This window comes from Manacus candei, unplaced genomic scaffold (genome assembly GCF_025592945.1).
Source record: "Manacus candei isolate 608988 ecotype Guabito, Panama unplaced genomic scaffold, ASM2559294v1 h1tg000093l, whole genome shotgun sequence".
Taxonomy (NCBI): domain Eukaryota; kingdom Metazoa; phylum Chordata; class Aves; order Passeriformes; family Pipridae; genus Manacus; species Manacus candei.
Window position 1 is genome coordinate 2,308,023 of NW_026138141.1, and position 21,910 is coordinate 2,329,932.

At 36.4% G+C, this 21,910-nt stretch overlaps 1 long non-coding RNA gene across 2 annotated transcripts in view; it reads right to left on the reverse strand.

Moving 5' to 3' along the window:
• Positions 1-21,910, reverse strand: part of LOC127460996 (uncharacterized) — a 31,029-nt gene that overhangs the window by 2,768 nt on the left and 6,351 nt on the right. The window contains exons 2-3 of one of the 2 annotated variants that reach the window (XR_007899943.1): positions 770-907; positions 161-232 (exon numbers count right to left, since the gene is read on the reverse strand). This is a non-coding gene — a long non-coding RNA (uncharacterized LOC127460996). The remainder of the gene's footprint in view (positions 1-160; positions 233-769; positions 908-21,910) is intronic. The other variant, XR_007899944.1, reaches the window with a different exon arrangement.

Below are 21,910 nucleotides of genomic sequence, written 5' to 3' on the forward strand. Positions count from 1 at the left end.
AATTCTGTGGTTAAGCATTCATCTAAATGTACACAAATTTCACAAGGGTCCTGAACTAAAATGACATCTAAGGACATTGAAGTACAGATATCTTGTACAAGACCTGTTAGGAGTCACTCATTCAATTCACAACAGTTTCTGTGCAGTGTTATTTACTTACTGACTTTTCTTTCCACAGTTTTTGTTCAAGTTAACCTTAAAAGTATCATACACAATTGATGTATAGGTAATTCTGCCAGAAAAAAAATAAATTGATGGGTGACATAAGTATGACAGAAAAGGAAGTTGCAACCTTCTAGAGTTGAAACACCTTAATCTGAAAAAGAATTGTCATGGAGAAGCCATTTCAGACAGCAATAAAGAAAGTAATTAATTTATTGAAATTTGCATGTAAGGTTCCGTCATTTTTGCAAATGGATTTATGTACAAACACTTCTTTCCTACAATGGTTTTAATAGAGATAAAATAATTAATCACATTTATTAGAATGAGGTAAATAATCTGCAGAATTTTAACACTGAAAGACTGGAGAGAAAAAGATGTATCTTCACAGCTCTGGGACAAAAATATTTATCACTGCAAACAGGCTAGTGCAGAACAGAATTTATATACTAATACATTTTAAAGCTGAGACCTGGACATACAAAGGTTTTGAGGCAACTAAGATTCACATAGTGGTTGAGACATTTATTTCACAAATTGTGACAAAGACATCTCCATTAAAGAAGCAGAGTTAGCTTACCAGTTCTATTTTCATGTGGATACTTACTGCAGGGGATGCTTAAACTCAGGACAGAAATAGGATTCTAAACATATATTTTTCTCTCCTTGAAGTTTTCATATCCTTTACTGAATGCAGTGGTTTTCTTGATGGGTATGGCTTTTTCCCATTATCTGTGCAGGAAACCTAGAGATATATAGGAAATCTATGAACTCTGCTTATTTGACTTAGTATTTCAGATTTAAAGCTATTGCATCCCTGTTCTACCAATAGGTACAACCACCTCAATCTGAACCCAAGTTTGTACTAAATTTTAACTAAAAACTTAATGTTTTCTATTTCAGAATTTTTGTTTAAGGCATTGTGGTGGGCTGACCTTGGCTGGAAGCTCTATCATTCCCCGTCCTCAGCTAAACAGGAGAGAGAAAGTACAACAAAAATGTCATGATAAGGACTTAAGAGATCAGTTAGTGCCATAGGCCAAACTGATTTGACTTGCAAAAATTAATTTAAGTTATTGCCAATCAAATCAGAGTAGGGTAACGCAAAATAAGAACAAATTTTAAAACACATTTTCCCCCATCCTCACTTCTTCTCAAGTTCAACTTCACTCTCAGTTTCACTGTTTCTTTCCCCACACTGGCACCCGGGCATAGGGAATGGGGGGTTGCAGTAAGTTCATCACACCTTGTTCCCACTCATTACTTCTCACATTCTTCCCCTCTTCCAGCGTGTGTCCCACCTCCAGTCCTCCAGTAACTGTTTCATTGTGGGTATCTTTCCAGATGCTGCATTGCTTCAGAAACAGTCTGCTCCAGTGTGGCTTCCCCACAGAAACACAAATACTGCCAGCAGCCTGCTCCAGCGTGGTCCTCCTGTGGGGTAACAGCCTGCTTTGGGCAAATTCACCTGCTCCAGCATGGGGTTCTCTAAGGCTTGCAGGTGGGTCTCTGCACTCCCATTGACCTCCATGGGATGCAGGGGGACATTCTACTTCACCTGGTCTTCTCTACAGACCATGAATCTGAGCACCCTCCAATGCCTGGAGCACCCTTTCCCCTCCTTCACTGACTGGTGTCTGCAGAGCTGTTTCTATCACATATTCTCACTACTCACTTCCAGCTGCTCCTGCACAGCAGTTTTTTCCCCCTTCTTAAATGACAGCAGCACTACCATCATCACTGATGACTTATTCTTGGTCAGCCACAGTCACTAATGGCTTATTCTTGAAGCCATCTGGCACTGGCTGTGTCAGACGTGGGGGAAATTTCTGACATCTTCTCACAAAAACCACCTATGCAGCCCCTCACTACCAAAACCTCTCCATTTAAACCCAATACAGAAGTCTGAAAGCAGAGGGACAGTTCATGTTCAGTAAAAGGCTTGAAAATGTGTATTTCTTACTTAGTCTAAATATCAGTTGTTTGAATTGGATCACAGACTCAAATTAAAGTCCAAATAATCACTCACACAGTACAGCATCATTTGACAGTTTAGGTTGCAAAGATATACTTTCCAGAAACCTGAACAAGACCTCCTCAGTTTTGATGGAACAGATGCTATTCAGTATAGTTAGTTGAGGGGAAAGCTAATTCTGAAAGGTTTATTTACTGAAGTAACACTAACTGTAAGCCATCCCTGACTCACATCCATTTCAACTCAGCCAAACAAAATTCTGACCTTTGGGAATTCAAACATATTGAAAACTTGACCTCTCATTTGCTTGTTGTTTTTTTTTTTGTTGTTTTTTTTTTTGTTTTTTTTTGTTGTTTGTTTGTTTGGTTGGTTTTTTTTGGTTTTTTTTTTTTTTTTTTTTTTGTTTCTTTTTTTTGTTTCGTTTTTTTTTTGTGGATTTGCTTTTTTTTTTAATAAAAAGGAGGAATTTTTTAGTATCTTCTTATTATCATGTGCCTTTTAAAAACATGTTATTTTTTTTATTTGCTTAAAAACTGTTGAAAAGTTTTTTATGCTAAAAAGGTTATTTTAACATGTTCATGAGAAATTCGGTATTCAAAAAATGTGTAGTTTAAAATAGAATATTCAAATATTATGGATCTTTGGAATCTTAGTTAATAAGGCTTCATTCCTCTTAGTTGCTGTTAGGATTAATCGTAAAACTGTAAAATAAAATGCAATAAGTTTTCCTAGTACAAGCCTTTGCGTTTAAATAACAATTTTTTAAATGAAAAATAACAAAGGAAACTTTTCTCTCTTTGTTGATATTTCTTACAATTTCATGCCAACTCATGAGATAACAATTACATTACCCTAGAATAGATTGAAGACCGCATTGTTCTCTTAATGAATTTTGTGTACAAAAAGAAATTGACTGATTAATCACTGCACTGCAGATTTTATTTGGCAAACCCCACTTTGACATGAATATGCAGTTGTGCACTTTGTGCTGAGTGTGGCTGCTCTTATCACTGCTGGGACCATCTAGTATCTCAGAGCTGTCACAGCACAGAGGTTACTTGAGATAAATCACTTAACAGCAGCTGCAGGCCCTTCCAAAGTAACAGATTAGATACAGTACATGCAGGGTAATGCAGAGTGAAGCAGACTGACTGCATATTCTGGAATCTAAATCAGTAGCATCCTCCTCCTCAGTTAAGGCTCAGAACTGGCAAAGTGTCACAGAAACTGGTGAAGATCATTCTTCATAAGGTCAATGTAGTCTGGAATAAGAATATATTGAGCCAACATAGCAAATACATTGGCATTGTGGGCATTTTTTGCTGCTGTTTTCCTTTTCTGACAGGTTAATTTTTTATCCTGCTTTCACTATTACACCAATACAGCTGAGGATCCTTTCCTGTGTATAGCATTACACTCTAACAGGGACTAGCTGCCACAGGAAAAACCAAAACTGAATTGTGAATAAGCCTTTGATAGCTCAAGTCCAGAATAAAATTAATTTGATGCAGTTCATAATGATTTTATTGCTGGTTTGAGATGAAGGAAAGAAAGTATATTCAAATGAGATTTACAAACATTAAAGCCAAGTTTCCACTGATGATTTAACAAGGAAGAGTAGATCATAATACATATGGTTTTGTTTAGAAACAGATATTACTGCCTAAAAACAGGGCACCTACATCACTCCCTTCTTGTCAACAAAATCAAGAGAATTTGTCAGTACACCTACCTTGTGTTCTGATAAAGATGCAACACATAACTACTGCTAAGCATGATTATAAAGGGATGGGAAATCTTATCATCTGGCTTTTCAATTACGTACAGGACTGCTATTAGCCAGTAATATCAAATTTGCTTAACATCACCTAGTTCCTCAAAAATTTTAGACCTCTGGCATTTTTTTAAAATCAAATCACTTTATCCATTGTACGTGTACTCAGTGACCATGTACAAAAATACGTCTTCTAAAACTAACCTTCTAGAACCAAAATGGCCATCAGATTAGGAATAATTGTGTCAAGAAACACAGTTAATAGAGAATTTTCCCTCCAAAAATGGAGAGCTTGCAAAAGAATGTGAAAAAGAAGCTACCTTTAAACTACAGCGGAAGACAACGGAACTTAGGGGGAAAACATGGTGTAAGACCCCAGAGTCCAAGCTACAAGCTCATTGAAGGGGTTTTACTTTAAAAATATACAAGGTTCCAAAAATTTGCCCACTGAATTTATCAGAAGAGCACTCAGCTTTTTTAAAATCTTAAGAGAGAGTGCAAAGGAGAAACACTTCACACATTTTCTCAGAAGATGCTTTTACTGGTAAACTTTAGACAATAAGAGAACTTGGCAAAAGTTTAAAGGGCAACATACAACGAAAATAAAACATTCCACAAAGCATTGACTTAGCACACATTAACCCACACAACTTAGTAAAAGCCAACCCACCCAGGCCTAAACTACCCAAAAAATCAAAAAGGGAGATTAGGAGAGGAAGAAGAAAAGAAAGATTAAAAGAGAGAATTATGGCTACTAGCCCTAGATCCAGCTACCAGGAATCCATGAAGGTGATAGGGTTCAAACAAACACAGAAAGCACATTTTACTGCTTTTATTGCTTTGGCACCCTGTGGCCACACCCCTACCCCTACATCAGACAGCCAGAGCTCCAGCCAGTTCAGGGCTGGGTCAGGGGCTCTGGGATGTGGTGTTGGCAGTGCTGCCAGTGTCCAGTGAGCAGCAGCTGCTCCAGTGCTGCCCAAGGAGGCTCCAGGGAGCTGGGGTGTGGGATAGGGCATCACTTCACCTTTGTGAAATTTGACCCTTCGCTTCCCCCGCTACACACACAGTTGAGTTGGTGCAAGCCAATAATTAATATAATAATCCAGTGTCTCACATGTGGTGACTGTTGTAGGGCATAACTTAAAACTGAAGTAAAAAACCAAGGAGAGAGGTTTAGCACAATATCAGCGGTAGGCATAATGATGCTTCTCATCTGCTATAAGAGTATACAAAAGCTCCCATACTCTGGAAACCTATTCCCTTTAGAATGTGAAGATGTTTGTCCTAAGGCTTGTGTACTGGTTTTGCCTGGGAGAGACTTAATTTTCTTCATAGTAGATAGTCCAGAGCTGTGTTTTGGATTTGTACTGTAAGGAGTGTTGGTAACAGAGGGATGTTTACATGAAAGATAAGGAGGTGATCTGAGACAGCTAACATGGCTTCCCTAAGGGCAAATCATGTCTGACAATTTAGAGGACTTCCATAATGGAGTGACTGGAATGGTTGACCCACCAAGTGAAGATCCACCAATGTCATTTACCTAGGTTTTCTTAGGGCCTTCAATTTTCTATTAAATGACACACTTATGTCCAAATTGGAGAAACATGCATTTTAAGAGTGGACTATTCAGTGGATAAGGAATTCCATGCATGGAATTGTTGTGTACTCTACAAAAATGGCAGCAGTGAAAATTAAAAAGGTATGTCTGGTAACTTTTAAAACCAAAGGGACCTGCTACAATAAAGAACATGGCAAAAATACATATTTTGGTAAGAAGAATGACTGGGTTATCACAGTATTGAAAAGAGTATTTTTTTAAAAAAGTCAACTCAAGTGGACATACCGCACAATTCCAAAGGGAATTTGTGAAACATTAGCTACTTTTTAAAATTCACTACTAAAAGTTAATGTTTTTGTCTTCATTAGGAAACTGAGATAAAAAAAAATGTCAGGCTGGCATTGTCTAAGCGTCTGTTTTTCTCATACACAGTAAGTAAAAATTTGTTTTATAGTTCTATGCAAATTCTGTTTGTTAGAAGTACCTATGCCACTTCCTGTGACAGAAAACTATGTCTTTGATATGTCTGCTTGATCTGTTGAAGAGTCTTAGAAAACGGACCTTAATAGAGCATACTGCAAACCTTTTGTGCTAAAGGACCTTGTGCTAGACAAATATGTGCCTTGGCAGTGTCAGTCCATAGACTAAAGGCAGGAACAATATCGAAATTTCACTTATTCATAGGATGCAAAAGCCTAGGAGGAGTAGCATGATGGGCTCTAAAGCCAACAGTGATTGAATATTTAGATGTATTTCCTGCTGTAGATGGTAGATGGGTCAGTAGGGGTTGTGAATGTGAACTTGGACACTGACACTCTTATATGTGTTTCTGTGGGTGAGAGGGAGAAATCAGTCTACCTCAATCCGGAAAATAATGCAATCATTCCCATGTAGTAATTCATAGTTATCAATTTTGTTTCCTGTGCTGCAGAGAAGTGTACCCTTTTCTGTTATTTTCTGTGAGTAGATGGCTTTTCCCTTTTTCCCTTTTCCTTTTTTTCTCTTCCTCCCAAAAGATAAATGCTCTCTCATTTTCACATGCACTTCTGCTCCCAGCTCTCATTACAGTCCTGGCTGTGCCTTACATCTGGCAAGCTTAACATGTCACTATCTATCCTCAGAACCAAAGTGCACTGGAATACTCAATAAACCAAGAGAGTTATCTGACCCATATTACCCAACAGACCATGTGCATGTCATTTCTGTAAAGCACCTTGCATGCTTCTGCCAGCCAAGAGCCTTCACATATTCCATCCATTTTGAAATAAGCATCCCTTGTGTAGCAGCATGTGCACCTTTATGCATATTTTACCATCTACTCTTGTTTTAACTGAACCTAGACAATGTTCTTCTGACACTTGCAGACTTTAAAATATCTTTGACTGTCAAAAGTCTCAGGGCTTTCAGGTGCATAGTCATTGTGATGCTCTAAAACACATACAAAAGACAATTGTGTGTGTGCAGTAAGTGGATTATAAATTTTGGAGATTTTTCTCCAAGCACTTCCGCACTACCACAATTACAGACTGCTGTTTATTCTACTAGCAACAGCTCTCCCTGAAGCTTTGTAAGTAGGTTTTATAAAATTTAAAATGATTTCAGACAAGTTTAAAGTGACCTGCTGCTGCTGAATAGTGGCTCTTGCACAGAGTGGGGGGCCACAAGGAACCATCTTTTTTGACTAAACAACATGGGTTACTAAAACCAGGCAAGCCATAGAAAAAGGATACTATAAACAGTGCATTCCATTCTGTTCACCTTTGTTAATATGATTTCTCTTCCTGTTCTTTAAAACAAAGCAAAATAAAAAGTTAATGTTGAAAGTTTTTAATTGCTACTCATCTTGCTCTGCCCAAAGACCATGTTTCTTTTGGATGCTGTGCCTTCAAAACCATGCCAGACTTTAGTTCAATCTGCACTGTTCTTGAAACTGTGGGAAACAAATGGAGAGTCCTCTGGCTTCTCATGTTCACCATTAACACAGTTAGAGAGGCCCAGGAGATTTGGGCAGTGTCACTCCAGTTCTTTTGACAGAAGTGCTGAAAAAAGGCATTTAAAAAAAAATGTTTTTCAAATTATATTTTTGAAAAATATGCTCTCACTCGGAAGTGTGACAGGGGAGTAATTAAAATGTATTAGGAGTTACAATAGTTAAGCAAATATTCTGTGACTTCCTTCAAAATGTTAGAGCAAGGAAGCAAGAAGCTTGAAACACATATTCTTACTTCTTACTTTTTTTTATCTTTTTCTCATAAATCACTGCAGGAAACAAGGATTCAGCAGGTTTGCTACAAATGTTTCTTAGGTAAATTACTGGTTCAGGTAGCTTAAATCACAAACTACATAAAAATAAACCATCAAGAGATATAACTAACACAGAAATTTGTAATGACTAATTCTGTAGCAGAGGCTTGAAAGTATATTTTCTCTATCATTTTGTCTAGTCTGCCCTTGAAAACTCATTTGAAGCTCAGACAAGGAAAAAAAATACCAAAGAAACAACAGGTTCTCCTAATTTCCTTTATTTTACTATTTATTTTTCATTTTTAACTTTCAGTTTTAGGAGTGTCTTATGTTTTTAGAAAACATTTAGCATTATTAGTTAGATAACTATACTACATGTCATAGTGATTAAATCATTAACACTGAACAGACAATATTAATTAACACGATTATGTGTGCCAGTTAATTTTGAGTTATAATTGTTATTCATTGTATTTTCTATCCAAGATGCAAAGATTACAATCAGAGAGAGAGAAAATAGGTGTCATTGGACATAGTATACTCCTCTGCCTTGTCAAGTTCAGAAAAAATTGATAAACTACATATTCCTATTGGAGGTTGGGATGTAGCTTTCATCTATTCAGCTGTGCAAGGATGCCCATCTCTTCTGCTTTTTTCCCTGTTCTTTTGCTAGCCAGAATTTAATAGCAATACCCATATGACACAATACTTTTTATTTGTCCTTCTCCATACACAACAAAAGAAAAATCTGCAGCCTTTTCAGTAATATCTTTTCTAATATACTGAAGAAATTATAAGTTTGTATTGTCATATGCACTTCTGATTTGATTTGTACTTATAAATTATAATTATAATAGCAGAAACAAACCTTCAGTGCTTTAAAGGACTATTTGTGTAATAGCTCCAACAATCCTATCACATTAAAGTCCATAGCAAATCTTTCTTCCCTCCTCATCCTATTTCCCACACCAGATACATAATTTCAGGTACTTCTGTTACAAGTTTGAACTTCTGATTTGTGCACTGGCCATTCAGATAACCAAATACATCACATCCACTGAACCTGCCTTTATTGAGAAGTTTTCAGTAGACAGAATATTAGAATACAGTAAACTTCCTTGTAGTCTTCGAAGAAATGCTAGAGTTGTTCTATCAGTGTTTTTGAATGGGCATCATGAAAGTCTTGAAGCAGAATTGGACACCTATAGCTTTACTTATACCTAGTTCTCTCATAAACATTTCTAAGACATCCTGCTCTGCTGAGGGCTCCCTGTTTTGACTTGACTTTAACCTGATGAGTTAAAGTGAGGTTAGTACAGAACAGAATAGAATAGAATAGAGTAGTAGAGCTACGATGATCATCTACTCCAAGGGCATTGTCCAAACACCTACTGAATTCCGACAGGCTTGGACCATTGACCACAGCTCTAGGAAACCTTTTCCAGTGTTTGATGACTCTCTTGGTAAATAAATGATTCCTTCCATGTGTACTGTCACTGGATACCAGGGTGAAGACATCAGCAACTCTCTGTTTTTCCTTCTTAGGAAGCTGAAGAGAGCAATAAGGTTACCCCTCAGGCTCCTTTTCTCCAAACAGACAAGCTCAAGTGAATAGACTTTGTCACTCCTCATAGGACATGTCTTAAAGCACTTTCATCAGCTTCATTGCCCTCCTCCGGATGCGTTCAAAGATCTTGACATCCTTCTTAAATTGTGGGGCCCAGAACCACACACAGTACTCAAGGTGAGGCCATGCCAACACTGAATACTATTAATTCTTTTGATGAGCTGGTGATGCCATATTGCAGGTACCCTAGGATGAAGTTTGACCACATGGCTGCCTGGGCACACTGCTCACTTGTGTTGAGCCTAATGTTAATCAGCATCCTAGATCTGTTTCTTCAGGGTTGCTCTCCAGCCACTCCTCTCCCAATTTATATTTATGTTCAGAGTTACTATGTCCTAAGTACAGAATCTGACATTTATTCTTACTAAATTTTATGCCATTGATGATTAGCCAATGCTATGATCTACCCAAATCCCTCTGCAGGGATTCCTGTTCCTTAAGCACCTCCCAGGTAAATACCATCGATAAACTTGCTAATGCAGTGAGGTCCTGCATTTAGATAATTGACAAAAATATTGAACAGAACTACTCCTGGAGCTAAGACTTGAGAAACACCACTGCTGGCTGGGTGCTGGCCAGAAGCAGTCAGTTCTTCACAGATGGACAACCCATACAGAAAACTACTGTGACAGGCAGTATCAAAAGGTTTACTTAAATCCAGAAAAACTACATGCACTGTCTTGCCCCCATCCCCTAGCAGGTGGCCTTATTGTAAGAGGATATCAAATTAGTTAGATAGGATTTTCGCTTTGAGAACCTGTGTTGACTGTTCCTGATGTTTGTCTTGTCCTTCAAATGCCTTTCAGTAGAACTCAGTATGGTCTTTGAGAGATATATAGTTGAGGTAGATAGGGTGAGCTCCTCAGAAATTACTATTCTAGTCTTTTTGTCTACACCTTTTGGTCTACAAATAGTCAGACACAACCTGACATTAGAAAATGTTAGAGTAAATTGCAAATTTTTCATAGCAGCCAGGTCTCTTGGAGAAACAAAATCTAAGCAACAGATGCTTAGATAATTTATACCACTAGATCTGGGAGCAGGCTCTGGGCCTGAAGCTTTAACAATTACAGTGTAAAACCATATCTTTAATTATACTATGTTGCTGTTTCCTAAAGGCCTTCAATAAATTTTCTGTAGGAATAAATTTTGAAGTACTGTTTAAAATAATTTTTTAACAGTTTTTAACAAATTGAAATATTTTTGCTTAAAATTTAGTTAGTTACCAAATGCATTTGAGGCACTGCAATTTTCAAATGTTCACAGCCAGCATACCACAGCTCTTATTAGTTAATAAGATGATTAATTTATATTAATACTATTGTCTATTCAAACTATAATGTTGTGCATGATGCTTAATTCCGAGGATGTCAATGGGTTAAAATTCTAAAGAAATGCTTTCTTTTCTCAAGGCATCAAATAAACATAAATACTGATTGTCCATCATGATATTTCAATAGGATTCTTTATAAATTTTTAACATCTTTAGAGAGGAATGAAACTGGAAGAGATATTAACCTGAGATGACAATTTGAAGTCACCTTAGTAACTATATAATAATGAATAATAATAAATATTAGTTACAAATATTTATGATTAGGAAATGTTTGTAAGAGTCTTGAAAAGTAAGACTTTTGAGATAGAAACCCATTGCAGAGGTTGTAGTCTTCTGTGATGAGAAACATTTGCTTACTTCGGTACTCTCTATATCTGACTTCCATAAGTCCTTGAGTTAGATGGTAGAGAGTATGCCTTCTGAGAGTGAGTCAGATACTTTGATTTATGAAAATGTTGTAGAAATAAAAAAAAAAAAAAAGAAGAAGAAAAATGGGACATCTGGAGGAATGATATGCAGCAGTGTAAATGTAGGGGGACAAGCCAAATGTCTTGAAATATACATCACACTCTGAGATAAACAGTCTTCCTGTTTCTTCTTAGGGATGAAAAAATACAGTACAGCATCAGCTGATCCATATGCTTAGCATACCAGCAGCATTGTTAATGTAACTCAGGTTGAGTGAGACTGACTCCACAGAGGTAACATTTTTCTGTCTCTTGAAGTAGCATCCTGTGTACGTTCATCCTATGTATTGGGCTTTACTGTGGAACAACAACAAAAAAAAAGACAAAATTGCTATGTAGACAAAAAAAAGACTTCTGAAGTAGAGATTCAAGCCGAGCAAGCATAAAGTCTGTGTAATACCTCACTGGTGAGTAAGCCTTGCTTCAACTGTAAGCCTTGGAGTGAATTTCAACCTCAGCAAGCAAATGAAGAATGGGCAATGCCCTCTAATTGGTTTTGTGTTTGAAAGATCAAAATGGTAAGACACAGTTCAAGAGTGAAGTACACAAATGTTGCTATCCAGAATAAAATTTTAGAAAAATGAATATTCACCAAGGGGGCCAGGAAGAAAGTGGATCAATAAAGGCACAGAAATTGCACCCTGTGCTACTGTATCTCCCTGTGAGACATTATATTATTATATAAATTATTGGCTTGGACCAACTCAAGTGTGTGTGTGTGTGTGTGGTGTGGGAAGGAACAGGTCAAATTTCACAAAGGTGAGGTAATGTCTTGTCCCACACTGCAGCCTCTTGGAGATTCCTTGGGCAGCGCTGGGGCAGCTGTCAGTCACTGGACACTGGGAGCACTGCCCATACCACACCCCAGACCCCCTGACCCAGCCCCATAAAGGCTGGCACACTGGATGTCCCACCTGGGGGAGTGGCCACAGGGGGCCAAAGAACATAGAAACAGCAACATGTGGTTTCCATGTTTGTTTGGACACTGCCACCTGGGCACGTGGAAGCTGGGCTTATGTGGGACTCCAGCTGGTAGCTATAATTCTCTCTTTTTCTCTCTCTTTCTTTACTTCTTCTTTTTCTCCTAATCTATTTCCCTAATATTTTGGGTGACTTAAAACCAGATGGGTTGGATTTTGCTAAGTTGTATGGGTTAGCATGTGCTAAGTAAATGCTTTGTGAAATTCTTTACTTTGGTTGGATGTTTCCCTTTAAACATCCATCCCTTTAAACTTTTGCCAAGTTCCCTTATTTTCTAAAGTTTACCAGTGAAAGCATGTTATTTTTGACCTCCTGAGAAATGTGTACGATGTCCTCTCCTTTGTGCTCTCTCTTAAGGTATTAAAAGAACTGAAAGGCCTTTTTAAAAATTTGGTGTCTGAGGTTTTAGAGCCTTGTATATTTTTAAAGTACAAACCTTTCAGTGAGCTCATAGCTCATACCCTGGGGTCTTACACTACCCAACCATAAAAACACTACTTCCCAGGTCCAACCTTTCCGAAAATAAAGACTCCAAGATGATTGAATCACTGACAACTAAAATAAGAGTGACTGTAGAAGCACTGACAGCTTTCTATTTGTGAAGCCTTATTTGTAAAGTCAGCTCAATATGTGAATTGCAAAAGTATGAATTGCCTCATCATTCACTAAAATGAAAAAGTAGCAAAAAACTTATTTCATTGCACCTAATAGTTGAAATGATGGAATTTTTTTGCACAACAGAAAACAGAGAAGTTTTAAATCTTTTTTCAGTCATTAAATCAGCAAAATTCTTATATGAAAGGGGCAAAAATGAAATTCGAAGCCTTAATCAGGCTCTCCTGAACTCCAGATTCTTTGGGGATAAAGAAGGTAAGACATTTATCCCTGAGTTGAAATTACGTTGTATCTATTTTGAGTCTGAGTACAGAAATTTGAGCCTTTCCATGAAGAAAAGGCTTTTATATTGCAGCAATGTTTTTGGAGAATGCCCATCTAAAGTGAGTCACATTTAAAGCAGTTGTATTTGCGTACGGTTGAAGTGAGTCAATGAGTAAGGATATTTACAATATGTCCTATTTTCTTGAACTACTACAGAACCACCAGAAAGTTGTGGCAAGCAGAGACGCAAACAGTGGCCAGTGTAAATAAGACATATCACGAGGAGCAAGGTCGTGAAGAAAGCATTGGAAGCTGTTGTCATGTAAGAGATAGCTCATATCAAACATTTTGTCAGCTGAGATTCTGTGATGAAATTCAGGATTCAAATCCAAACACTCAGCAGCAAGTGCTGAAACTTATTCACCCGGAGTAATGGAGTGAATCATGAGTATATTCAACCCTTATTACTGTGTAAAAGATCAGAAACATTGTCCAGAGTTTTGCCTCAAACTAGAATGTTCTGCAGAACCAGGAATATGTCTAAAAGAACCCTGCTGGATAAAGCATCATTCTTCACTTACTCAGACTGGAAGATTGTCCTATACTAAAACCAAGCCGTTTACTCCTTTACCCAGGAGAGGTCTGAAAAAAATCATATTGAAGGGACTGTGTTGTTTTCTAACCATTAGAATACTTAAGTATAATGTAATAAGTTTTCAATGAAATGCTCTTCAATATAATACCTCTTCATCATCCGTTTTTATTAACAGATTTACTTGACTTTTAAGATTTATAGATTGCAACAATTCAGTATGTACAGGACATCACAATGGAACATGGCAATCATAAGAATGACTACAGTGAGAGTAATAATGTTCTTTGGGAAGTATAAAACTTGAAACCTGTGGAATATAAATTGTTTGACAGAACTGAAATTAGTCTATTCTATCTTGAATCAGTTATTGAAATCTAATTGCTGGGGTGATCACTGACCAAAAATTTACTACAAAAGCATTTTAGAATTTGCCACCAGTATACAAAAAATCATATTCAAAATTCTGAGCCTTGAAAAAAGGAAAATAAGTACAGACAAATGAAATGAAAGTTAGAAATAGACTATGTCCCTATTTTCCAGGAATACTAGCTAAAACACTGGAGAGTGGGAACACAATTTGTCCTGTACTGTACTGTCCTGTACTGTACTGTATTTGTACTTTCTGCTTCTGTTTTGTGCTTAATATTTTCTCTTTTAAGTATTATGTTTTCCATATCAGTAACATATCCTGCAACTTGCTGAATAATCTGACACCTAAACATGTGCTTGGTACGATGAAAAAAAAAAGTATTTTCAGCAGCATAAACAAAACAAACAAGCAAATCAATGTGCTAAAGCTAAGAATACCAAACAAAAGCTCCAGCAGAGCCATCGAAAGATCCCAAGAGGAATGGAGGTTAAAAAAACCCAAACCAAGCAATCAAAAAAAAACAACAAACAAACAAACCCCAAAAGCAATAAAAACCAGTGCTATGCTACTTTTTGTGAAGTGAGAAAGATCAGTCAGGGAAAAAGTAAGAACAGATAACAGTGGAACTGACTATCCAGTGCTACTTATTCTGTCTGGATTGCAATGTATTTACCTGGCTCAATAGTACTGCAGTTTAGAAGTCCTTCATGTCCAGAAATTTAGTCTACAATGGAACACATTTTGCCAACTAACATCTAAGAACATTGCAGCTAAAACAGCGGTTAATTGGAGAAATATGTTGTTGTAGTTATGGTATGTCTGGGGAAAAGTCATTAAGAAGAAACTATACTGAGAAACTGCTAAAATAAGATATAGATTTGGGAAGGTATTTTTTGAAGTGTCATATTTATTATACAAAGTATATTACATATTGACTATAGTACACTGGAAAACGGGAAACTGGTTCAAGTCAGTCTGCCCATTCTCTGTGCTACCTACCGCTCAATATCCACTTACAAGTGTTAAATTTTGCCTTAGGTGGGGTGCCAGATAACTTACAGTATATATAAAGTAAAACATATATTCAATAAAAAAGTAAAGCAGTATTGGCCTTTCAGATATTTAATGAAGATGCAAACTGCTTATGGGTAAATTTCATAATCTGAAGATATCTCAGATTGAGCATAATTTGGATAAATACTGTTTAAATTTGATCACAAATTATGCAAGTATCGAGTACAAAACAGCTTTCATTTTATTATACCTGCTTGTTTTCAGATGTTGACTTCATTTTCAGCTGACTGTGAAAGCATTAATGTAGTGGGCTGATGGCTAGGTGCCCACCAGACCTCTCTCTCACTCCCTCTCCGCAGCAAGGTGGAGGGAGAAAATAAGGTGAAATCTCATGCATGGAGATAAGGACAGGGAGATCACTCAGCAGCTACCATCACGGACAAAACAGACTGAACTTGGGGAAGATTAATTTAATGATTTGCCGATTAACAACAGAGTAGGATATCAAGAAATAATAAAAAACCCTAAATCCACGCTCCCATCATCCCCACCTTCTTCCCAGGCTCAAATTCACTGCTTCCCTCCTAATTCCTCTGCCACTTTCTGCCATGCAAAGTGGTGGAGAGTGGGATGGGTGATAAGGGTTGTGGTCAGTTTACAGTACTTTTTGTCTGCCATTCATTACTACTTGGACTTTTCTCCTGTTCCACTGTGATGTCCATCCCATGAGCTGCAGTCCTTCAAAAACTATTCTAGCACAGATATTTTTCCATGGGCTACAGTCTTTCAGGAAAACCCTTCATGGGCCCCTAGAAGTCTCAGTTCCTGACAGAAAATTTAATCCTACCTGGGCTCCTCTCCACAGAGCTCCTCCTCTGTGGGTTTTCCATGGGCTGCTGATTCCTTCAGGGCACTTCTACCTGCAGTGGCATGATGTCCTCCATGGTCAGTTGGCCTGAGTGGATATTTGCTCCAACATGGTGCTGTAGGGGGATAATCTGCTTCACCAGTCTGCAGGGGAGTCTGTTGGGCATCTGGGTCCTCTTTTCTCCCTGTTTTACAGACCTAGGTATCTGCAGAGCTGTTTCTCTTATGTTTTTCTCCTCTATTGAAGCTGTTGTGTACTGTTTTTCTTAAATACGTTATCACAGGGGCTCACCTGTCTAGAACTGGATATGTCCAACATGGGGCAGCTCCTGGTGTCCTCTCCCAGGATCCACTCCTGCAGCTTTTCGTTGTCTATGCTCCTACCAAAAGCTTGCCAGATAAGCCCAAGAAAAATAGACAACCTCAAATAGATTTCCAATTTGATATTTCATTTAATTAATTTGATCCCAAAGTAGGAACTTAAACTTATACCTTTGATTCATCTGAATCAAGGAAGACTTTGAGAACACATTCCTTCCTATGTTGCATAAGGTGCTGTACACAGCAGCAGGCCATTATGTTATGCAAAATATCGGTTTCCAAACAAGCTGAAAAGTATTTTTCATCTCCTTTGTCTGCAGCAGATCTCCAGGCAACAGCACTGATACAGGAAAGGCTGAAGTGCAACAACCAGGGAGATACTGGTGATAAACATAAGGGGGTTTTCACTGTTTGGTTCCATCTCTTGTGCTATGTGAGCAGTATAGTGCCATACAGTAGCCAGTATAATGGAAATATTCTGTGTTCTTAATCTTACCAGTGCTTCGGTAGCAAATGAGCAAATCTATAAACTTAAACAGAGCAAATGCTGGGTCTGTTTCTACAAAACTATAAAAGCATGATTGTTGAAGTAACTATTGATACGAATCTAGGACAGGTGGTTATTTAGAGAAGCATTATTTCTTAGCAGCATTTAAGTATTTGCAGAAGTATAAGCTAAATTAATGAAAGTTATTGTGCAATTCTACACACAAGAAATTTTCGAACATGGAAAGTAGACAGATAAGTATTTTGAAAGTGCAACCATTTGTATCTTGAAAGTGACAGCTGCAGTACAAAGAGGAAGGTAGCTGCTATAAAGCCCCTGGGAGACAGCTTCTTTGAAAAGGTTCTTCATAAACAGACCTGGAGTGCAGCACTCCAGAAAGCAAAAAGGATATGACTTGAGTCAGGGTGTTTGCGACTTTCCAATGTGAACGCAAGAACATCTTCTCAAACAGCAATGGGAAAGAAAGTACTTGAGAAAAGGAATGAGTAGAAGCTCTTGTATGAATATGCCATTTTTCTGACTCAGGCAGTAATAACAGTCATCAGAGGAGTGCCTGCATATGGTTACTTGTAATTCTTCAGAAACCCTACACAGTTTGTTGTCAAACAATCCTGTGTTTTCTAGTAGATTTGACAGTTTCTCTGAGGGAGTTCTGCAGAGTCCACTTAAGAAGAAAATGGGTGTCATATACGAGCAAATGGGGACTTATCTGACTCAGAAGTTGATTTTCTTCAGCAATATTTCCAAAACCCGGTAGTCTTTATAATGGATTTCAAACCCATGAGTAATGTTCATGATGACAATTCCTAGGAACTAAATCACATGCTTCTAATCTATAAGAAGAGGTACCTTTGAGGTAAAGGATTTTTAGTCAATTTTGAAATATTTCATAAGGCTACTGAGCAGAAGAACCTGTACAAGTAATTACAATAGCTTTGACTTCATTTTTCTAAGCATCTTTCCCTGCAGACAGGATAATCTACTGTTGAGCAATGCTTTTAACTAGACTCGTGAAACAAAAATACACTGAGTTTGGAATAATAACATTTGCTAATCAATCATAGTGAAGTAGATAATGCAAGAAGTAGCCTGAATTTTTACTGACTCAGAAAGAAGTAAGAGAGTGTGCGTGTGTGCGTGTGTGTGTGTGTGTGTGTGTGTGTGTGTGTGTGTGTGTGTGTGTGTGTGTGTGTGTATGCTTTGATATGGACCTGATCAATCAGAATTTTTTTTTCCATTTCTGAAGTTTATGCCTAAGACAATCCTAAAGAGTGCAAATTACCTCCAGGTAAAAGGGTAAAGGTCTTCTCATCACATCACATTCTTATTTCTTATATGGAAGATTTGCTGTCAATGTAGCCATACTATATGTTCATAACTCACCTTATTAATTCCTCACAAAACAATAATAAAAGAGAAGTTGTTTGATCATTTATTTATCCTAGGAACACATTAGGCAGTGTGGTGGTTCAAAACCAGAATGCTATTAGCATCAATCCAATCAGTATTTATGTAGAAAGTTTTTCAACAACATGGGGCAATATATATATATTTCTCTCTAGGTAATATATCTTCATATACATATATAGAGAGAGAAGTAAACATCAGTTTACTTTTTAGAGAAAAAAACTTAACTTTTATTAATAGGCTGTGAATTGTTAAGTCATTGTCCATGTAACATAAAAATATGGCTCTTTCCCAGTTCTCCCATTTCTTTTCCAAAGATTTTGAATGCTTGCTGATACATTCTTGTATTTTTCTCCACGGAATTTTCTTCTGTAGATAGGAACCCAGTTATAATCATGATCACTTGTAAATGTCTGCAGCAGTAGAACACTAGGAATTCATATTGTAAGATCATGGTTTAAGCAAAGTTGTGCAATTTTGATCTGATTACAGGTGTAAACATTAAGAACTATATTTTCAGGCACTGATTTTTTTTTAAAAATTGACAAAATTTTTTTATGAGCACTTTTTTGGAGACAGCTGCTACAGTGAATATTTTTCTATTTTTATAGTTATATTCTTATATGCTCCAAATTAATGTAACACTTTATTTTCTTCCCATACTTATAATTCTAAACTACCATACAAATACAAGCATTGAAAGATGGAGAATGGGAAGGTATATGTCACCAGGATGTGATTTAACTGATTTTGTTGCCATGGTTACTCCCCTTCTGCTTATAATGTTTTAAAAGTAGTGATTCAGTATACCCCTTTTGAGAAATAGGATTACTAATTCAAAAATACCTAAGCAATCTGGTTTTATACTGAAATGTTATGGTGCAATTTTAAGTAGAAAAACCTGTTTTTTCATTAGAATCATACAGAAAATATCCTTTTGATCCAATCTTCCTTAATGTTTACAATTTTAAGTATTGTTTTGATAGCACAAGGAAACAGAAAGCAAAAGAAAAACTTTCAAGGTCTCATAAGTTCAGACTTTCTACTCAGTCATAACAGCAACTGAATTAAAGAAGTGCAACTCTCCTGTTGAGATTCTTTCAGAAAGTCACCAGGAATGTATGAGTCTTATTTTTGCTGTCTACTTAGCTCTAACAGTTCTTGCAGGTCAACCTACTTTATTATTTCCATTCCTGCAACCTTCTCAGCTGTGTGGGTGATTCAGCTGGTAGTATACTTCCCTCTCAATCAGTAAACAAACCAAGTGATACTCACTGTGCAACCAGAGAGGCCGTCTTTCAAATGAATTATATGAGTAAGGTTGTGATCTCTCAGTAGTTTGTAATACCTTACAGAACATTTTGCAAACCTGGAAACTTTGTTTCTTTTACCTGAGGCTTAGTTTGCTAAGATCGTAATGAATATTGAATTTTACTTAACATTTTGTAAAATTTTACTGAATTGAAACGGTTAAAATATTTGTATTTGTCACCATTATATATACATGTCATCTGATCTCTATATTATGGTGGCACACATCTGAACAACTATTTTTCCTGTAAAAAATATTCACAATCAAATTATGGTTTATATTCACCATTGTTTTTATGGTCTTTTGACTTTGCACTGAACCTCTTCTTTTTCTTTCTTCAGAGTACAATAAAATATTTAATCCATAGCAAAAGTGCATTAGTTTTGAAATTTCAGTAAAAATTCAGTATTGATAGTTATTATCTGAATATCCAAGACCTTGTACTCTTATAATGCCTGAAACAGTTTAGTTATCAAAGGGCTTCAAGAACCTTGAGTAAAGACATTAACTTAAAGTTGAAACCTGATAGTAATGTCTTCAGGTTAACATGGTTCTGTAATGTGTTACACTTTTCTTTGGGATTGTATTTTAGTTTAACACATGCTTGTAAGGTAGGGAAGTAATCTCCATTATACTGACACAAATGAAACCTCTCACTCAGTTACACAGTGACATCAAAATCTGAATAATTTCATCTAGTCTCGGACATAGCTCTCCTTTTAGTTTTAAACTTCAGATATTTCCCTTCAATTCTGCCTGTGAATTATTTGATTGCACACCAAAGCCATTAGGTCAGATTCATCTATGACACTTCTGGTATTGTAAAAATGAAGCCTTATTTTACCTCAGAAGCAGAACCACAATGATGATGGGTGAAGTGACTTTTTCATTATATGTTCCTTAGACACTAAAAAGCTAAAAAATGTGTTAATAGTTTCATTAATCATCTTGCTGTAAAAGAGGTTTCATATTATTCTCGCATCCATTTTCCCTTTCCATGTTTTCCCTTCCATGTTTCCATGACATTTTAAAAGTATGTCAGTGAAATAGCTATTTCAATAGTGTTTCTTGCAATGCCATGAATTAAAAACAACTCTGTCATGTTCAAAGCTCTCCCTCGCTTTTATAGAAAAAAGTCACTGTAATACTTTTGAAGTTCAGATTTTTCCTAATGTCCTTCTCAATACCAGAGCTTTGACTAGTGCTTTTCTTTGCTGTTCTTCACTCCATTTGTACAATCTGTACTTCAAGTTTTCAGATCTGTTCTTTTCTTTTTCTAGTATTTTTAGTGTGACATTGGCCAGCCAAAAGAATCCATACATTATTGGGCACAATTGGTAATTTCAGAGCAGAGGTATGATCTCTCTGTAGTAAATTGATAAATAATTCTATCATTTTTAATCAGATTTTTTCAATAACAAATATTTTATTTTTTCTTCAAATAGGAATTCATTATATATTTATAGAATTTATATGACAAGCAGTCCTTATGAAACTGTATGGAGTTCTTGTCAGCACATAACAATATCCTCCTCATTTGTTCACAATTACAATGTAAGCATTTCTTACTATATTCCTTAGAACACTAATCAGCTAATGTTTAAACGAATCCCTACATGTTTGTATCCATATTATCCTCACTGAAGTAAGGTTTTTCCATACGCATGAAAATTCAAAATCTTTTTCATGATTCAACTGGGATATGCAGGGATGAATGGCAGAATGGAGATTTTTTTTCCTACCCTTGTTTTGTAATTATTTAAGCACAGAGATACCTCTCCATTTAAAATTATAACAGATTTAAAATAATAATTGAGGAAATTTGATTCTAAGATGTAAATAAAGATTGTTAATGATTTGCCCTTAGATATCTGTCTTTTCTTGAAATTATCTTGTAGCACGTCCCTTGCTAGGTAAATATCTACTTCCCCATTGTTTTAATGTTAATCTCAGAGGATGCATCATCTGTCATTTAGTGTTCAATATAAAACAGCTCATTTTGTTTCCTTTCACTCACTGTAGAAACAGAGCACAAAACAGTCCCTCTGGTGTGTTCTTCGAAACTGTGATCTCATTGATTAAAATGCAGAGAAACTGGCATTTTTCTTTTATCTGCAGTTCATCATAACTTTATTGTTTGAACTGCATTAACATTATGTTACTTCTCTCTCTGTAAGGTTGGTATTTTTGTTTTGATTTTGGATTTTTTTTGTTTGTTTAGTTGTTTTGCTTAATTTTTCCTCTCTCTGCACAGGAAATTAATTAAAAAGAAACATCCCAAAATACTGTATATAGATTTCTCAGGTAACCTTCAGTGATAGCATTTCAATCATATCTTCAAGTATTTATATCATAATTCATTGGAAGTACAAAATTTGATGTAATTTATAACTTCATGACTTTTATGCAAAAGTCATCAGTTCTTAAATATTTTTAGATGTAGCTTCTCTTAACTCTTCGGATTTTATTATTAAGATTAGAATATTTTTAAAAAGTTATTTCCAAACTTC